We start from the raw sequence: 17,196 nt of genomic DNA, 5'->3' as shown, positions 1-17,196 counted from the left end.
ATCTATTTATTGTTTATTGTACTTTCTTTTAGAGTTATGTTTGTCAACAATGTGAACGTGTTACATGTCATACACGTTTTGCTCTCACCAAGACAAATTCCTAGTATGTTTAACATACCTGGTGTGTCACGGAACAGCTCCGGACCCTTCCCTGTGGGCGTGTGTCTACGTCGTCTGCATCTTGCCGTCTGCGTCTGTGGATCCTCGTGGGTGTGGTTGTGTCTGCGTGTGTTCATTCGTCCCACCTGTGGCCCATCTCTTAATCACTCGGGGCTCATGTAGTTTGTCTATTTAATGTGCGCTCGCGCAGTGTCGTGTGCTTGTCGTTGTCTTTGGTTAGCACGTTGCATGTGTGTGTGAGAGTTTGTGTTTTCTGTGCGCGTTTTGCGCAACGCAACTTCAATAAAGCAGTGACGTTGGCTGCGTATGCAAGGATCCGTGTCTCGCCCTTCCCACTGCACCCCATCGTTACATGGTGAAATAAAGAGATTCTGATTCTGAACAGACCGAGACTGGACACCAAGACACGTTCGACTCTACCGACCCGAGTTGGAAGATCCAGCAGCCGGACAGGAAGACCCAAACGGGCCCTACAAAGAGATGATACGGCACCTGGTCACAAGGCTGGAAGCTGCATATCCAGCCACTGTCAACACAGCCCAGATAGCTGCCTGTAAACAAGAAGATGGAGAATGCGTCAGCAACTTCCTAGTGAGACTGACCAGAGTCACACTGACCACTGTGGAATTGAGGTGCCAGTGCAGCAGGCTAACGGACCAGCAGATGTCAGCCTGTGGGAAGCCCACCTGAGAAACAGCTTCTTGATGACCATGAGAAAAGACATCAGCGACATCATCAGAGCCCAGTGTATCAGGTACAACAAACCCTGCAAACCATAGTCACGCCAAGCACCACGAAGAACTACTTGCAAAGAAAGAGAAAAAGAAAATTCAGAAGCAGAATGACACCCAACAAGAGGCTATGCTGACCATGGTGCAAACCACCCAACACGTGCTCACTAGCCGAGGAAGAGGAAGAGGAAGGAGTGACGGCAATTGTTACGCGGAAAAAAACAGAACACTTTGCAAGAGACTCTCCTGAAAATGAAGAAGACACTGAACAGGAGAATGAAAACTCTGGAGACTGACGGGCAGCGGAGAGGCGGGACAGCACAGGACCACGAGGAGAAGACAACAAAAGGAATGTAACTGGTTTAAATGATCAATGTTTATAGAAAATTAGTGAAGGGCTGCAAGGCTTGCCAAAATAACATTAACAGTAAACGGCACCAAAATGAAGTTTTTAGTTGATAGTGGTGCCACCCATTCAGTTATATATAAAAAACCTCTTTGATGTAAATTAAATAATAACACATTTGAACATGAATTTTTCATTTCAACTGCATGTCCATTAAATGTTATGTGTTGTGATTTAATGTGTAAATTGGGATGTAATATCAGTAGCAGGCCTGAGGGGTTGTTTATGCAGTGGGAGTCAGCTGTGTTGGGGTTCAGTTATCAGCAGGAGTTCCACTGTATGTTTATGAGCTGCAGAGTGCAGGAGGAGAGTGTTGGGAACACTTCATGTGTGAAGTGTGTAGTTTGTTGCCAGGTGATTTAATGTTGAGACCACAGGGGTCACTGCACATTGTATGTGAGTGAGGGCCCTGATAAATTTGATGTTAGAAAACATGATTGGCTCTCACTGCTATTGTGTGGGATTGCGTGGCAGGAACACAACATTCAGCCCTAGCAGGAGGGCGTGGATGCACCCGGCTCCTTATCTGCAGGTGGGGAGTGGAACTGATTAACCCCCTTGGTATTTTTTTTAGCTGCCTCTCTTACCCTCTCAGAGAAAAAATAATAAGAGAGGAAAAGGAACTCAGATCTGTTCCTGCAGCATTATGGGCACAAGGTAAGAGCGATGTGGGGCTCATACGGGGGTGTGAGCCCATACACGGTATACCGTTAAAAAAATGTTTTATAAGCCGCACCGGGCTAAAAGCCGCATATATCTACTGAGCTGAATACATTTAACCGAACTGATCAGTTTCCGAACGGTGCCTGTAGCGTTTCACGTGTGACAGATTTGGCTTTCAGTCGGTGTTGTGCCAAATTCCGACTCCCCTCGCTACAGCTGACACTACAGATGATATTGTCGATTTACGTTTCTATGCGTAAATAAGAGCTAGACTTTAATTAGCCATCACAGCAAACAGCATTATCTATGTCCAAAGACACACTGGCTCAAGGGTGTTAATTATTTTAAATAAAATACACACTGGCTATACTGAAGTTCACCTCTGACCACATGACTTCACAGCATTACAGCAGTATTATGTCAAAATATCTAGTTAGGATAAAACTGTCCTAAAAAGTGCTCAATGAACTAAGTTATAGTCACTGTAACTCCCAAATATCATCTGTAGCGTCTTTATGCATGTGCAAACGGGGGGAGTCGGAATTTGACACAACACGTTCATTTGAAAAAATTTCTCCATCATGCCTGCTGCTTGCATGTGCTAAATGAAAATGAGCTCTTTATTCTTTGAATTACATCTTTGTCCTACCACCTGATTAACGTTCTGTTCCACCCCTGATGGGTGAAGAAACATCTACAGAAAAGCAGCACCTCATTATAAGCAGCATGGTTCAAAGTGTGAGGGAATAAGTAGTGGTTTATAATCTGGAAAATGCGGGGAGCAATCGCGGGAGCTCCGCTGTGGCGGGTCGAGGTGACGGTCCGCTCTTCAGCGCTGTTTGCAGGGTTCATCCACCTTTACAAGGTGGAATTCAAGCACATGTACGGCACTTTCAAGGTCCATTTTCAATATTTTCCAGAACCTTCAGCTTAATTAAGTTACATATTTATACAAATACACATATGGTCGAAATGATTCGAAATAATTAGCTTTTTATCACATTAAAAGAGATTTAAAAATTAAAGGTTTTGTATTTTTACTGCAACTGTCATGCTATATGATTCATTCACCACTTTAGTGCTACCATTTGAAAACTGATCATGTGAGGCCATGCAAATCTGTATTATATGTAATACTTAGGTGGAGACATTTTTCTAACAATGGAATAGGTTACTGTTAACCACTCTACTGCAGTAATTCTTTTCGTAATCAATGCAGTTAACACATCACAATCCTCACACCATTCTCTCCCAGATTCTTTCAGATAGTGGTTCAGTGTAGTGGACCTAGCAAATGCATTTTTCAGTGTCCCTGTGCATCCAGATAGCCAGGATTAGCCAGTACTGGTTTGCATTCACTCCCTTAAGCCAAGGCTATTGTGAGTCACACACCATTTACAATGCAGCGCTGTGAGACAGTCTGGCCTCTCTGAAACTTCCAGAGGGCATTGCACTACGTAGATGCATTGATACTCTGTAAACACATGAGAAGCATGCAAAGGGGCCACAGTGGCATTGCTACATCACCTATCACGGGAAGACCACAAGGTCCCTAAGCAAAAATTGCAATATTGCCAACAAAAAGTGCACTTCCTGGGTCATGACATATCAAAAGAGACTCGCTCCCTGTCAAGAGATAGGATAGATTGCATTTTAAAAATACCAAGACCAACAACTTAAAAACAATTTTTATCTTTTCTAGGCATGTGCTCCTATTATCGCTTGTTTGTCCTATCATATTCTGAACATGAGGGCCCACTAAGACAGATTATGCCCACCAAAGAGTGGGGGGAGTCTGGATACACACAGAGACAGGTAAGACGTGTCTCTCGACAGCCTACATGACAGGTAGAAATTGATAGAAAGTGCTGATATGAATTGCTCATTGGTCCTCATCTATTTTCAGGAAATTTCCACGACATTCTATTTCATGTGCGTTTATGCGGTGTCCTGTGCTCGTCTTTGTTGTTATTTGTAGTGACTGTGCACTTCGTGCACTTATGTGAACGTCATCACTTAACGTTATTCTAATAAAAACTCAGCTTGTGAATAACGCCCTCGTCTCGTCGGGCTGCCTGACCCTCGCCGCTACACCAACATGCACGGCCTAGTGTGAGATTCAAAATGCCGCGTAAATCACATATCCTCCGCCTTCAGGCTGCTGATCTTTGTAAAGGCATAAGCCCTGCTCGCTCAGATGATAGATCTCCTTCACAAACGTGTCCTCTCCGTATGTTCTTAGAGACTTTACCCTTTATTACAGAAAAGAAGAAGCCAAGAATCCAGTGAACTACAGTTCAGTCAACTGTTGGTAGGATGTCGTGTATCTTAGTAACACTCTATAACCATGGGGGCGGGGTTACAAAACACTGGATTAATATACACCAGACTAGGAACACCTGAACACACTGACGAGGGGCGGGGTTACAGAGGGGCGGGGTTACAAAACACAAGGAGGGACTGACAGGTAGCACATGGCTACATAAACAAAACAGACTTGACAGGTGGGGGCGGGGCTAGACAAGACAAGCTGACAGTGATGTGTTTACAAAATGCATATTGCAGGCACTTAAATTAGTGAATGAAACATTTGAATCGTTATGTCTCATGTTAAGACCAACTTTACAGTACACTAACATACAAAAGAAAATGTACACAGAATTGTTTTAACCTTGATTGTGTGGTTCTGTCTGCTTTTGGGTGCTTTGCCAATAAAATCGTTTGAACATACGTTTGAACGCGTAACCTAAATCTTGAGATGCTTCTTTATTAAATTAGTAATTGAAAAAAATGATTTACATTTAACATCAATGATGGTATTATAAACATGGATCACCAAGGTTGCACTCATAAATCATGCTCCAGTTATTTAGCATTTTATAAACCTTCTGTTCTGACAGTAGCCTTTGGATTCTTTGACAAAGGAATCTCACATAAAAGTTTCAACAGGTACTATGACCAGTGGGGCTGAGTTTTTACTCCCGTCTTTGTTGCATGGGTTGAATAAAGGGTAGAGCTTCTCAGTGAAAGACTGACCAGTCAAAGAGTAGATATGAGCCCGGGCCTCAACATCATAGAAGGAGACCAGACCCTCCTCATAATCCACAAACACTCCCACCTTACTGGGAGACTGTTTCAATGGGAGGGGCACAACATGGGAGTCTGGGGCCTTGAATTCATGTTCCTTACTGCACCACACAGTCCAGTATCCATTCTTTGGCTCTAGTTTAATGTCCCCTTTCCTTTTAATTGACTCCTTGGCCACTCCTAAAACCCAACCCGTCTTCCCTCTGACCTGAACCTCATAGTAGAATCTCCCTGAGCAGAACCCCTCCTGACCTAGAACATAAATGTGCACATCAAACCTCTCTGGGTTTTCTGACAGATACTGTCGTTTGTCTCCATATGTAACCTGTTTCCCATCAGCAGACAGGATGAGAGCAGGATGAGCTGTTTCAGGGTCCAGAGTCACATCCACTGGGGAAAAAAAGACCAATTAAAATGCTTCAGCTGTAAATAACGTAATAGTGTAGAGATAATTTGTGAGATATTCTTTAAATTAGTATATACACCAATCAGCCATAACATTAAAACTGAATGCTTCTAATTCCCCAGATATGAATATGATCAAGCGTCTGTGGGATGTGCTTGTAAAATAAATTCAAACCATGGAGGCTCCACTGTACAACTTACAGTGCCACATACCACAGGACACCCTGTTGTTGGAGTCCATGCCCTGATGAGTCAACCCCTGACTTAACCCTAACCCCTGACTTAAGCCTAAACCCTGACTTACCCCTAACCCCTGACTTACCCTTAACCCTAGAGCTGTTCTGCTGGTAAGAGGCACCTATACTAAATTAAGGTGGTTTTGATGTTGTAGCTGATTGGTGCATGTGCTACTCCTGATCATAGTGAGACACACACCTGCATACGGCTGAATTCTCTTCAGTTCTGTTTAAAAATAAATCATGGATGATATCACTTACTATAACATTTAAGAGAATGATCAATTAAATGTCTGGATGACAAACTACATCAGCACACTCAAAAAACACCAAAAGTGATAAATTATAGTGATGAACATGGGAATTTGGGACTTAAAATCAGAATTAAATATGTAAATGCATCATATGCCAAACATCTAATTCTTCTAACAAGCTTTAAATGACTTGTGCAATCCCTTTTTGCAGAATCCCTGTTTACTCACACACTGATCAGATCTGGCTTTATGGGATCAGTAAATACTTACCAATCTCAGGACGTTTCTCCATTTCCTTTTTGAGTGATTCCTGAAGTCGAGACAGAGATCTCCTGAGAGTCTTCGCACTCAGATGAATGTTAATGCTGATGTTGGTCCAGTCCCTGGTGTGTGGAGGGCTACACAGGGACGGATACATCTACAGGAGAGAGGAGAGAGGAAAACTCCCTCAGCATGGGGAGGGCTGTCTGTGATGTGCTGCACTGTTATGGAGAACCAGAGGGACTCTGACCTGTAGGAGGTGGATGTGGTCCTCAGTGTGGGAGAGATGATCCAGCTCAGTGTCTCTCCTCTTTAGTTCAGTGATCTCCTGCTCCAGGTCTTTAATGAACTCTTCTGCCTGCCTCTCTGCTGCTTTCTGCTTTTCCTCCAGCACCTGAAGGAGCTCAGCCCGACTTTTCTCAATGCAGCGCAGCAGAGAACTGAAGACCTCCATGTTGTCTGCTTTCTCCTTCTCTATTTGTTTCTAAAAGATGAAATTCAAATATTTTTAAACCATTGTGTACATCTTGCTTTACTGAATCTAATGGCTGTATATTGTTGTGCAGCACTTGACACCTCTGACATGAAAAACTACAGACCGGTATCACTTCTTTCTTTTCTATCAAAAACTCTGGAGCGAGCAGTCTATGACCAATTATCTCTCTTCCTCACCCAGAACCAACTCCATGATCCTAATCAGACTGGCTTCAAACGGGCACACTCAACAGAAATTGCCCTCAAAGCAGTGACCGAGAAGCTCCATGATGCCAAGGCTAACAAGCTATCATCAGTTTTAATTCTTCTAGATCTTTCTGCAGCCTTTGACACTGTCAACCACAACATCCTCCTCTCTGTTCTTTCTAGCCTCGGTGTGACTGGCTCTGCTTGGAAATGGTTCCAGTCATATCTTGAAGATTGTTCCTATCAGGTAACATGGAGAGGATCTACATCCAAACCATGTAAACTTTCCACTGGAGTCCCCCAAGGCTCTGTCCTAGGCCCTCTTCTCTTCTCTTTATATACTCGTTCCCTTGGTGACATTATTTTGTCTCATGGTTTCTCTTATCATTGCTATGCTGATGATACCCAGCTAATTCTTTCCTTCCATCATTCTGACACCCAGGTTTCTAGGCATTATCTCAGCAATGCTTGGCAGATATTGCTTCATGGATGACTGCTCACCACTTGAAGCTCAACCCTAGCAAAACTGAGCTTCTGTACATTCCAGGAACCCCAAACCCACACAACGACCTCACAGTTTCCTTTCAGAACATCTTGTTAACACAATCAGAAACTGCTCGAAGCCTGGGTGTAACGTTGGACAACCAGTTGTCCTTCTCAACACATGTTTCAAAACTGACCAGATCCTGCAGATTTCTCCTCTGCAACATACAGAGAATATGACCCTTCCTTTCACAGGAAGCTACTCAAGTGCTTGTGCAGTCTCTAGTCATCTCAAATCTGGACTACTGTCCAATCTCCCTAATCTTCCCAAGTTCAGCACGCATCAGATATAAAACCTTGATGCTTGCTTACAAAGCCAAAAATGGACTAGTCCTTCCCTACATGATGTCCATGGTCAAAAGCCAATCCGTACAGTGAGCACTCAGAACCTCACGCTTGGCTTGACTCGAAACTCCATGCTTAAAGTCTCATGGAAGACAAAGCTCCAGACGATTCTCCGTCTTCCATTAGCTGCTCGGACTGCAGAGTCTATTGCTATCTTCAAGTGTAGACTAAAAACTCACTTGTTTGTTGAGTTCTTAACAGAGCACTCACTCAGCAGATAGCACTTGCCGTTGTTGTTAAATTGTATGTCTGTCTATGGTTATTTGTGCTTCTTGGCAAACGTTTAATTTGCAAAACACTAGGTAATGACATTGACTCCTGTAGTTTAGTAGTAGTCTGACTCAATGGTATCTTGAATTCTGGCCTATCTGTACTATTACCTAGGATGAATTCTGTGATCAGATGCAAAGCACTTTGTAAGTCGCTCTGGATAAGAGCATCTGCTAAAATGCCGTAAATGTTGTGAATAAACATGGTCTTACTTTACTGAGTTCTACAGAATGATTTATCTCTTCTATCTTCTTCATTCGTTCCTGGATCATCCGCTGAACCTCTGCTTGTGTCTTCTCCAGCTCAGTCTGCAGGGTGAAGAAGTACATACAGCTTCATCACCAGTGAGTCAGAAACAGGAAACAGTGGGTGAGATGGTGATATAAAGCAGTGCCTGAGCATAGAAAGCAAGGACTGGAACAAACTGGACCAGGAACCAATCCAGGAGCTGCAGGGACAGAGACTGGACCAGGAACTGGAGGAGTTCAGACTGGACCAGGAACTGGAGGGGTTCAGACTGGACCAGGAACTGGAGGGGTTCAGACTGGACCAGGAACTGGAGGAGTTCAGACTGGACCAGGAACTAGAGGGGTTCAGACTGGACCAGGAACTGGAGGGGTTCAGACTGGACCAGGAACTGGAGGGGTTCAGACTGGACCAGGAACTGGAGGGACAGAAACCCCTAAACTCTAACCCCTGCTGAACAGCAGCTGCACTCTTTGGAAACCAGAGGCCAAAACCCATTTGTTATTTTTACCTCCGTGGAACCGAGTTACAAAGTGTAGTGGCTGAAATCTTCCCTACAGAACAGGACAGCAACCTGTAAAGCAACATGCTGCAAAACTCAGACAGTTGATGCAACATGGAAATGGCTCAAAATGCAGGATTGTGTCAAGCACACACATGCAATAACAATGTTAAGTTAGCTTGCTAGTTAACAAGGCATCTGCATACTAATAACAATTTTATCAATTCGTGATATGAAGAAAGGAGTTTCTGGTAAAGCTATAATCTACACAATCTTCCATGGCCACTGTAGTCCTTATTGAAAAATACAAAACCACCAATACATCAGTTCCACATGCAGATGTGCAGTGCAAGGGAGTGTGTGGTGCTCCAGTGCAGAGGAAATCTCCTAATTTTAGGATTAGACCTCTACAGTTAGGATTACACTTCTAGGGTTAGGATTAGACCTCTAGGGTTAGGATTACACCTCTAGTGTTAGGATTACACTTCTGGGGTAAGGATTACACTTCTGGGGTTAGGATTACACTTCTGGGGTTAGGATTACACTTCTAGGGTTAGGATTAGACCTCTAGGGTTAGGATTACACCTCTAGTGTTAGGATTCCACTTCTAGGGTAAGGATTACACTTCTAGGGTTAGGATTACACTTCTAGGGTTAGGATTACACCTCTAGGGTTAGGATTACACTTCTAGGGATAGGATTACACCTCTATGAATATGGATGTTCTTGGTGCAGCGTTTTCCACTCGATTCCGTTCACACAGTGTACTTGGATAGTAAGGTTAGACAACTACTAGCTAATGTGCAGAATTTTTTTTTGTTTGTTTGTTTTTTTACCCTTTTATTTATAGAAGTTTTCAGTTATTGTGCAGAAATGTTTTTGAGCGTTAAATAGCTCACATGCTAACGCTCAGTCCAAGACACACTGTGTTTTAGGGTTGTCTTTGCCTGAATAAGATCAATGTTTAGACAGTCTAGCTCCAAACTTTAATATATCATACTCACACTTTACAACATGTTTGTAGCTTAACATTGCTAGAAAATGTAATTTAGTATATTTTACTAAATTAATTTTGCGTTTATAATTGTTTTTTGAAATGTAAGATCAGTTGGTCCTTAATATACAACAGATGATACAAACTCTTTTGTTGCAGTTATTTAAATCTATTTTTTGTTGTTGTTGAACTAATGCGATTACAGAACTCAGTACTTAGTTCCATTTGCCTAAATTACTGCAGCAATGTGGCGTGGACATGGAGTCAATCAATCTGTGACATTATATATATAATTTAATAGGGGCTGAAATTAGTTTTCTCCACAGGGTATCCGGGCTTTCTCTTAGAGATAGTGTGAGGAGTTCGGTCATCCAGGAGACATTACTTACTATTATGGGACAAAATCAAACAAGATTTATATGCATGATCACTTCTCACAAAATTTACATTTTACCCCATCTCAATTATTTGTTTCAAATAGGCTACTGCCTTGTTAGCAACATTAGTCAAACTCCAGGACAGGGACCAATGTCAGGAACTCAATTAGACTGTGGCACATGAACACATGACAACCAGAACAGAAGCACATGACACAGTCACCACTGGACCTGCCACACAAATCCAGAAGAGGACATTGAGAAAATAAATAAAACATTTAAAAATGATGTAATGATGCAGAAATGTGAGACAGAAATCTGTCTGAAGGTCTCACCTTCTTCTCACCACTCTCTCTTTCTATAGGAACGGTGTTGTGAATTCTGTGGTCTGTCTCGTTGCAGAAGAGACACACACACGTCTGGTCGTCTCTACAGAACAACTCCAGGGGTCTGTCATGTTTCTGGCAGATGTAGTTCTCCAGGTTGACCACAGGGCAGATGAGTTTGTGCTTCTTGAGTTTTGCTGCAGTTGTGTGAGGCAACAGGTGTGTGTGGCAGTAGGAGACCCCACAGTCCAGACAGGACTTCAGAGCATCGCTGTTCTCATGGCAACAGTCACACGGTACCTTCTTACTCTTGGACAGGAGATGATGTGGTGTGCTGCTGGACTCCATCTGGACTGACATCTTAAACAGAGCAACCAGCACAGGGCCAAAGGTCTTCACATATGGACAGATCGCTGCAGCTGAGGTTCTGAGAGGAGTTTCCTACAGGCTGCTATGACTGGCAGACGAGACAAAGACACCAGGATCATTTTAGACTGTAGGACACAACCCACAGTTTCCATAGCAATTCCTCATTCACAAGTATGAATGTTCTGTATTAATATAATACTAATTAAATTAATACATCTGGCAGACCAAGCACATGTTAAACAGTTTAATGATCATAAATAGCATAAACAATAGTTGCTGTTAAAATAGCTGTCTAAGTAGTAATACTGCAATACTAGAAAACCTGAGATATTACCACTGTACATTTACTCCTCAACTTCAATATTCCTTTTTGTGCTGTTTCCTGACCTATTAATCTGAAATCTTTAAGCCTGATCCTAACGCTGTACAAACACATGCAGAAATACCAGACCTTAGTCTGTGTCCTGCTGAAAGGAACTGATACTGGAGACGAACTTCCTCACACATCCCTTTATTTTCACCAGTGACATCACCTGGACACTCCCGTTACTTCAAAGCTTTTTCCATGATGATTTGTTGCACTTGCAACTTTGGTCCACCAGGTGGCAGGCATTAACCTGTGTTATATGTAATGTGCAAATTGTCCTCGGTGCATCTGAAATCACACAAAAATCCCACAAATACATTTACAGGGGCTGGTCAAGAAATTAGAGTATCATGAAAAATATTTATTTCAGTAATTCCATTCAAAAAGTGAAACTTGTATATTATACTCATTCATTGCACACAGACTGGTGTCACGGTGAGTCGGCCCGGACGCCACCAGAGGGCGCCCCATTCACCTGCCCCATTCACCTGCCTCATTCACCTGCCTCATTCACCTGCCTCAGCGCCTCGCTACGTGGGAGAGTTCTGCCACTTCAGCTTAAGAGTTTTACTTCGGTGTTCACCTTTCTGTTATTACTGTTTTGCCTTTGAGCCTGAGTCTTTTCGTTGTGGTTTTTCTATGGATAATAAACCTGAGCATCCTATACCTCTGCCTCCTGCTGCCTCTGTCCCAGCGTCACAACTGATATATTTCAAGTGTTAATTTCTTATTATAAATGACAACTAATGAAAACTCCAAATTCAATATCTCAAAAAATTACTTATTACTTAAGACCAATACAAAAAAAGGATTTTTTTGGAAATTCTGGTCAACTGAAAAGTATGAAAAGTAAAAGTATGAACACATACAGAACTCTACTTAGTTGGGGCTCTATAGCCTGAATTACTGCAGCGGTGCAGCGTGACATGCAGTCAATCAGTCTGTGGCACAGTCTATCAGTCTATATATATATATATATATATATATATATATATATATATATATATATATATATATATATATATATATATATATATACTGTATATGTACTACAGCAGTGTGGCTGGAAAATGAAATCTGCATCACCATAAAGTTGGTCAGCAGCAGGAAGCATGAAGTTCTCTACAACGTCATGATAGACGGCTGCGTTTAGAGCAGGGGTCTCCAACCTTTTTGGAACTGAGAGCTACTTCTTGGATACCAGTTATTGCGGAGGGCAACCGGGGGGGTTGGCGGCGAACGAAAGTTGTGTGTGCGAGTGTCAATTGCTAAGCGGGAAGACTGCTAGCAACCGCGGACAATCTATAATAGTAGCAAAAACATGACGTGGCGACTCATGACGTGGGTGACCCCTGGTTTATTCAATATTGACGGCAGCCTAACTTTTTGATTGACAGCTAATTGAGCAATAGAACACGAGAGGGAGTGGGTTATCGTGAATATATGTGCCGTTACTTGACAACGCGTCCGCGGAGTGATACAGAGAATGAGAATACCGTGCTGTTATCACACATATCTGCAGGGTTAGAACACTTCTCAACCAGTCAGATTGTGAACTAACTGTTGTATAATTGGCGAATAATCATTTAGTGTTAGAAGGGGAGGGACAACTGTGAATTTTGATTGGACATAAATTTAAGTAGATTTCTCGATGGGACCAATTAGGTTTACAAATTTATATGTAATTCATTGGCCCTTTGGCGAGCTACTCGGAAAGGGGTGGCGAGCTACTGGTAGCTCGTGAGCGACGTGTTGGAGACCCCTGGTTTAGAGCATACCTGTCAAGTTTAGTATTTAAAAATACGGGACATTTCCCGTATATGACGTCATCACCTAATTTGCATAATCAGTTATTTGCATATAGCCGCAATCGAGGCTGTAGGAGAAACGAAAACATCTTTGGAGTGGCAAAAAGTGAAGAAAAAACACCCCAAATATGTTTTGAACTACAAATGAATAAAAAAATAAAAAATTTCTAGTGGTATTTCTAGCTACAAATGGTGACATCTCCTGGGCATATTTCTGTGCCTTTAGCCCGCGTTTGTGCTTGGTAGATTGTTCGTGCTGACGGACATCGTTCCTTCCCCCATGAGAGGCACTAAAATCACAGCTACATATCTTACAAAATGAGCAGCTATGCCCCTTCATGCTCCACTTTAGGAAAGTAAATTCCCTGTCCCATTCGTCAAGGTACTTACACGTACGCTTAGCTTTTTAGGCAGGACTGCCTTCTCTCGTTAAATCCATCTCTTATTTGTTGTTCCAGGTTTGCTCCCACTGTCAACACTAAACCCGCGAGTTTTAAATTTATTTATTTTTTTAAAGCATTCACGTGCCGCTCCAAACAGAATTCTGTCACTAGCCTCGCGAGAACTGCTACCTGCAGTAGTCTGGGTGGCAGTTCTTGCGAGGCTAGTGACAGAATTCTGTTTGGAGCGGCACATGAATGCTTTAAAAAAAATTAAAATTGAAAACTGAAAATACCAGAGTTGTATAATCCAGGTTCAGAAAGTAAAAGTCCTCACCAGGATTTTGCTCAAGCTTGCTAGATTTCTAATTAGTGCAATCCAGGTAAAATGAGTGGAATCAACACAATCCAGGTAGCCTGAGCAAAATCCTGGTGAGGACTTTTACTTTCTGAACCTGGATTATACAACTCTGGAAAATACGGAACAAATACGGGAAAATAAAAATACGGGATGGCGCCGGGACAGAGCGGTAAAATACGGGACTGTCCCGGCCAAAACGGGACGCTTGACAGGTATGGTTTAGACCTCAGAAAACACAGTGGACCAACACCAGCAGATGACATGACACCTCAAACCATCACTGACTGTGGAGACTTTACACTGGACCTCAAGCAGCGTGGATTCTGTGTCATTCTTCTCTTCCTTTCATCAGAGAACATAACTTTGGACACTCAGAGTGGACAGCAGGACAGGGGTTGAATAAAAGGTAGAGCTTCTCAGTGAAAGACTGACCAGTGAAAGAGTAGATATGAGACCGGGCCTCAACATCATAGAAGGAGACCAGACCCTCCTTATAATCCACAAACATTCCCACCTGAGGAGAACACTGTGCACTGTGATGTGCTGCACTGTTATTGAGAACCAGAGGGACTCTGACCTGTAGGAGGTGGATGTGGTCCTCAGTGTGGGAGATCTGATCCAGCTCAATGTCTCTCCTCTTTAGTTCAGTGATCTCCTGCTCCAGGTCTTTAATGAACTCTCCTGCCTGCCTCTCTGCTGCTTTCTGCTTCTCCTCCAGCACCTGAAACAGCTCAGCCTGACTTCTCTCAATGCAGCGCAGCAGAGAACTAAAGACCTCCATGCTGTCTGCTTTCTCCTTCTCTGTATTTTTCTAACAGGAGATACATGTAATGTATTTTATTTTATGTTGAGGGTGCCTGGATTACTAATACTCCAGATGAACAGTAGGCCACTGCTGTGATGAAGTTCACACTCACTTTACTGACTTCCACAGACTTTCTTATTTCCTCAATCTTCTTCAGTCGGTTCTGGATCATCTGCTGAACTTCCGTCTGTGTCATTCTCAGTTTACCCTATGGCAAATAGTCATGGTCCTGTGGTAGGGAACTGGTCTTGTGACCGGAGGGTCAGGGGTTCGATTCCCAGACCTGAGGCCATGACTGAGGTGCCCTTGAGCAAGGCACCTAACCCCAACTGCTCCCTGGGCGCCGGGCTAGGTCTGCCCACCGCTCTGGGCACGTGTGATCCACAGCCTCCTAGTAATCACTAGTGTGTGTGTGTGTGTGTGTGTGTGTGTGTGTTCTAACTGCACAGATGGGTAAAAAGCGGAAGACAAATTTTGATTGCAGTGAAAAAAATCACAATTGACAAAATATGGCACATTTAAAAATAGACAAAGCACAATAAAACAAACTCATTCAAATGAATATTCATTAATTTCACAGTCAAATTATTCTACATCTCTGTCACCTTCTTCTCTCCACTCTCAGTTTCTATGGGAACAGTGGTGCGAGTTCTGTGGTCTCCCTCAGTGCAGAACTGACACACACGTCTGGTCGTCTCTACAGAACATCTCCAGGGGTTTCTCATGTTTCTGGCAGATGTAGTTCTCCAGGTTCTCCACAGGGTCCCTCAGTTTGTGTTTCTTAAGCTTTGCTGTAGTTTTATGGAGCTCCAGGTGTCTTCTGCAGTAGGAGAGCCCACAGTCCAGACAAGATTTTAGAGCCTCCAGCCTGTTCTCAGTGCAGGAGTCACACAGAACCTTCTGACTCTTGGAGAGACGTTCTGCAGTGCTGCTGGACTCCACCAGAAATGCTTTCTTGAACTAAGCAGCCAGTGCAGAGATGAAAGTGTTCATACGTAGCTCAGGCCTTTAAGGGAATTCCTCATTACAAACTGGACACTGGCAAAGTGAACTGTTGTCCCAGCACGTTCTGAGACACACCATGCAGAAGTTGTGTCCACATGGAGTAGAGACTGGATCAGTGAACACATGCTGACAGATGGAGCACTGGAGTTGATCTTCAGACAGGAGACTGCTGGAGGAAGCCATGCCTGACAGAGGAGACAAACACACACACACAGACACACACTCTCTCTCTCTCTCTCTCTCTCTCTTTCTCTCTCACACACACCCTGAAAAGGAGGAAAAACTACAAAAAACCATACATGGTGGTCTTTAGTCATTTTATATTTTGTTTTATATCTATATTTATGAAGGTCATCCTTGTGAAATGCTAGTGGACATACTAGTGGACATGCTGTAACCCCTAACCCTAGGTGAACCCTAACCCTAGATGAAATCACTGACCAGCTGGTGTCAGAAAAATAAGCTCTGAACATTAGCAAAACTGAAGAGATTATAATGAACTTCAGGAGACAGTGAGGAGGCCAGCACCACCCTATCTACATCAACACTGAGATTATAGTGAACTTCAGGAGACAGTGAAGAGGCCAGCACCACCCTATCTACATCAACACTGAGATTATAGTGAACTTCAGGAGACAGTGAGGAGGCCAGCACCACCCTATCTACATCAACAATGAGATTATAGTGAACTTCAGGAGACAGTGAGGAGGCCAGCACCACCCTATCTACATCAACACTGAGGAGATTATAGTGAACTTCAGGAGACAGTGAAGAGGCCAGCACCACCCTATCTACATCAACACTGAGATTATAGTGAACTTCAGGAGACAGTGAGGAGGCCAGCACCACCCTATCTACATCAACACTGAGATTATAGTGAACTTCAGGAGACAGTGAGGAGGCCAGCACCACCCTATCTACATCAACACTGAGATTATAGTGAACTTCAGGAGACAGTGAGGAGGCCAGCACCACCCTATCTACATCAACACTGAGATTATAGTGAACTTCAGGAGACAGTGAAGAGGCCAGCACCACGCTATCTACATCAACACTGAGGAGATTATAGTGAACTTCAGGAGACAGTGAGGAGGCCAGCACCACCCTATCTACATCAACACTGAGATTATAGTGAACTTCAGGAGACAGTAAGGAGGCCAGCACCACCCTATCTACATCAACTCTGAGATTATAGTGAACTTCAGGAGACAGTGAGGAGGCCAGCACCACCCTATCTACATCAACACTGAGGTGGAGCAGGTCAGCAGTGTCAAGTTCCTCAGCGTTCACAGATGATCTGTCCTGGTCATCACACACAGTGTCTGCAGTGACCACACCCATCCAGCACAGCAGTGTCTCTACTCCGAGTCTCTACTCCGAGACTGTGCTCCGTACCTTATCTCTAAAGGAGAGCCCAGACACCCTGCAGAGAAAACTCATTTCCACACCCATCCAGCACAGCAGTGTCTCTACTCCGAGTCTCTACTTCGAGACTGTGCTCCGTACCTTATCTCTAAAGGAGAGCCCAGACACCCTGCAGAGAAAACTCATTTCAGCCGTTTGTATTCGTGATCACATTCTTTTGGTCACTTCTCAGAGCTCATGATCATAGGTAAAAGTCGGAATGTAGATTGATCAGTAAATAAAGAGCTTTG

At 43.3% G+C, this 17,196-nt stretch overlaps 1 long non-coding RNA gene and 1 pseudogene across 3 annotated transcripts; one reads left to right on the top strand and one right to left on the bottom strand.

The window, feature by feature from the left end:
• Nucleotides 1-1,783: 1,783 nt before the first annotated feature.
• LOC143474477 (uncharacterized) lies at nucleotides 1,784-11,646 on the top strand. Of its 2 annotated transcripts, XR_013120784.1 has the most exons (5): nucleotides 1,784-1,914; nucleotides 3,623-3,735; nucleotides 6,840-7,091; nucleotides 10,523-10,665; nucleotides 10,765-11,646. It is a non-coding gene; the product is annotated as an uncharacterized LOC143474477 (long non-coding RNA). The 2 variants fall into 2 exon arrangements; XR_013120783.1 differs by lacking the exons at nucleotides 10,523-10,665; nucleotides 10,765-11,646 and adding an exon at nucleotides 8,305-9,022.
• Nucleotides 4,850-16,150, bottom strand: LOC143474476 (E3 ubiquitin-protein ligase TRIM39-like; annotated as a pseudogene). The gene is made up of 6 exons (XR_013120782.1): nucleotides 15,142-16,150; nucleotides 14,649-14,744; nucleotides 14,309-14,542; nucleotides 6,173-6,320; nucleotides 5,848-5,874; nucleotides 4,850-5,397 (listed from the first exon to the last, which is right to left on the bottom strand). The product of XR_013120782.1 is annotated as an E3 ubiquitin-protein ligase TRIM39-like (transcript).
• Between the last annotated feature and the right edge of the window lie 1,046 nt (nucleotides 16,151-17,196).

The sequence above is a fragment of the Brachyhypopomus gauderio genome, chromosome 14 (genome assembly GCF_052324685.1).
Source record: "Brachyhypopomus gauderio isolate BG-103 chromosome 14, BGAUD_0.2, whole genome shotgun sequence".
Classification (NCBI taxonomy): Eukaryota; Metazoa; Chordata; class Actinopteri; order Gymnotiformes; family Hypopomidae; genus Brachyhypopomus; species Brachyhypopomus gauderio.
Note: the sequence above shows the minus strand (reverse complement) of the source record. Positions and strands in the feature narration are given on the sequence as shown.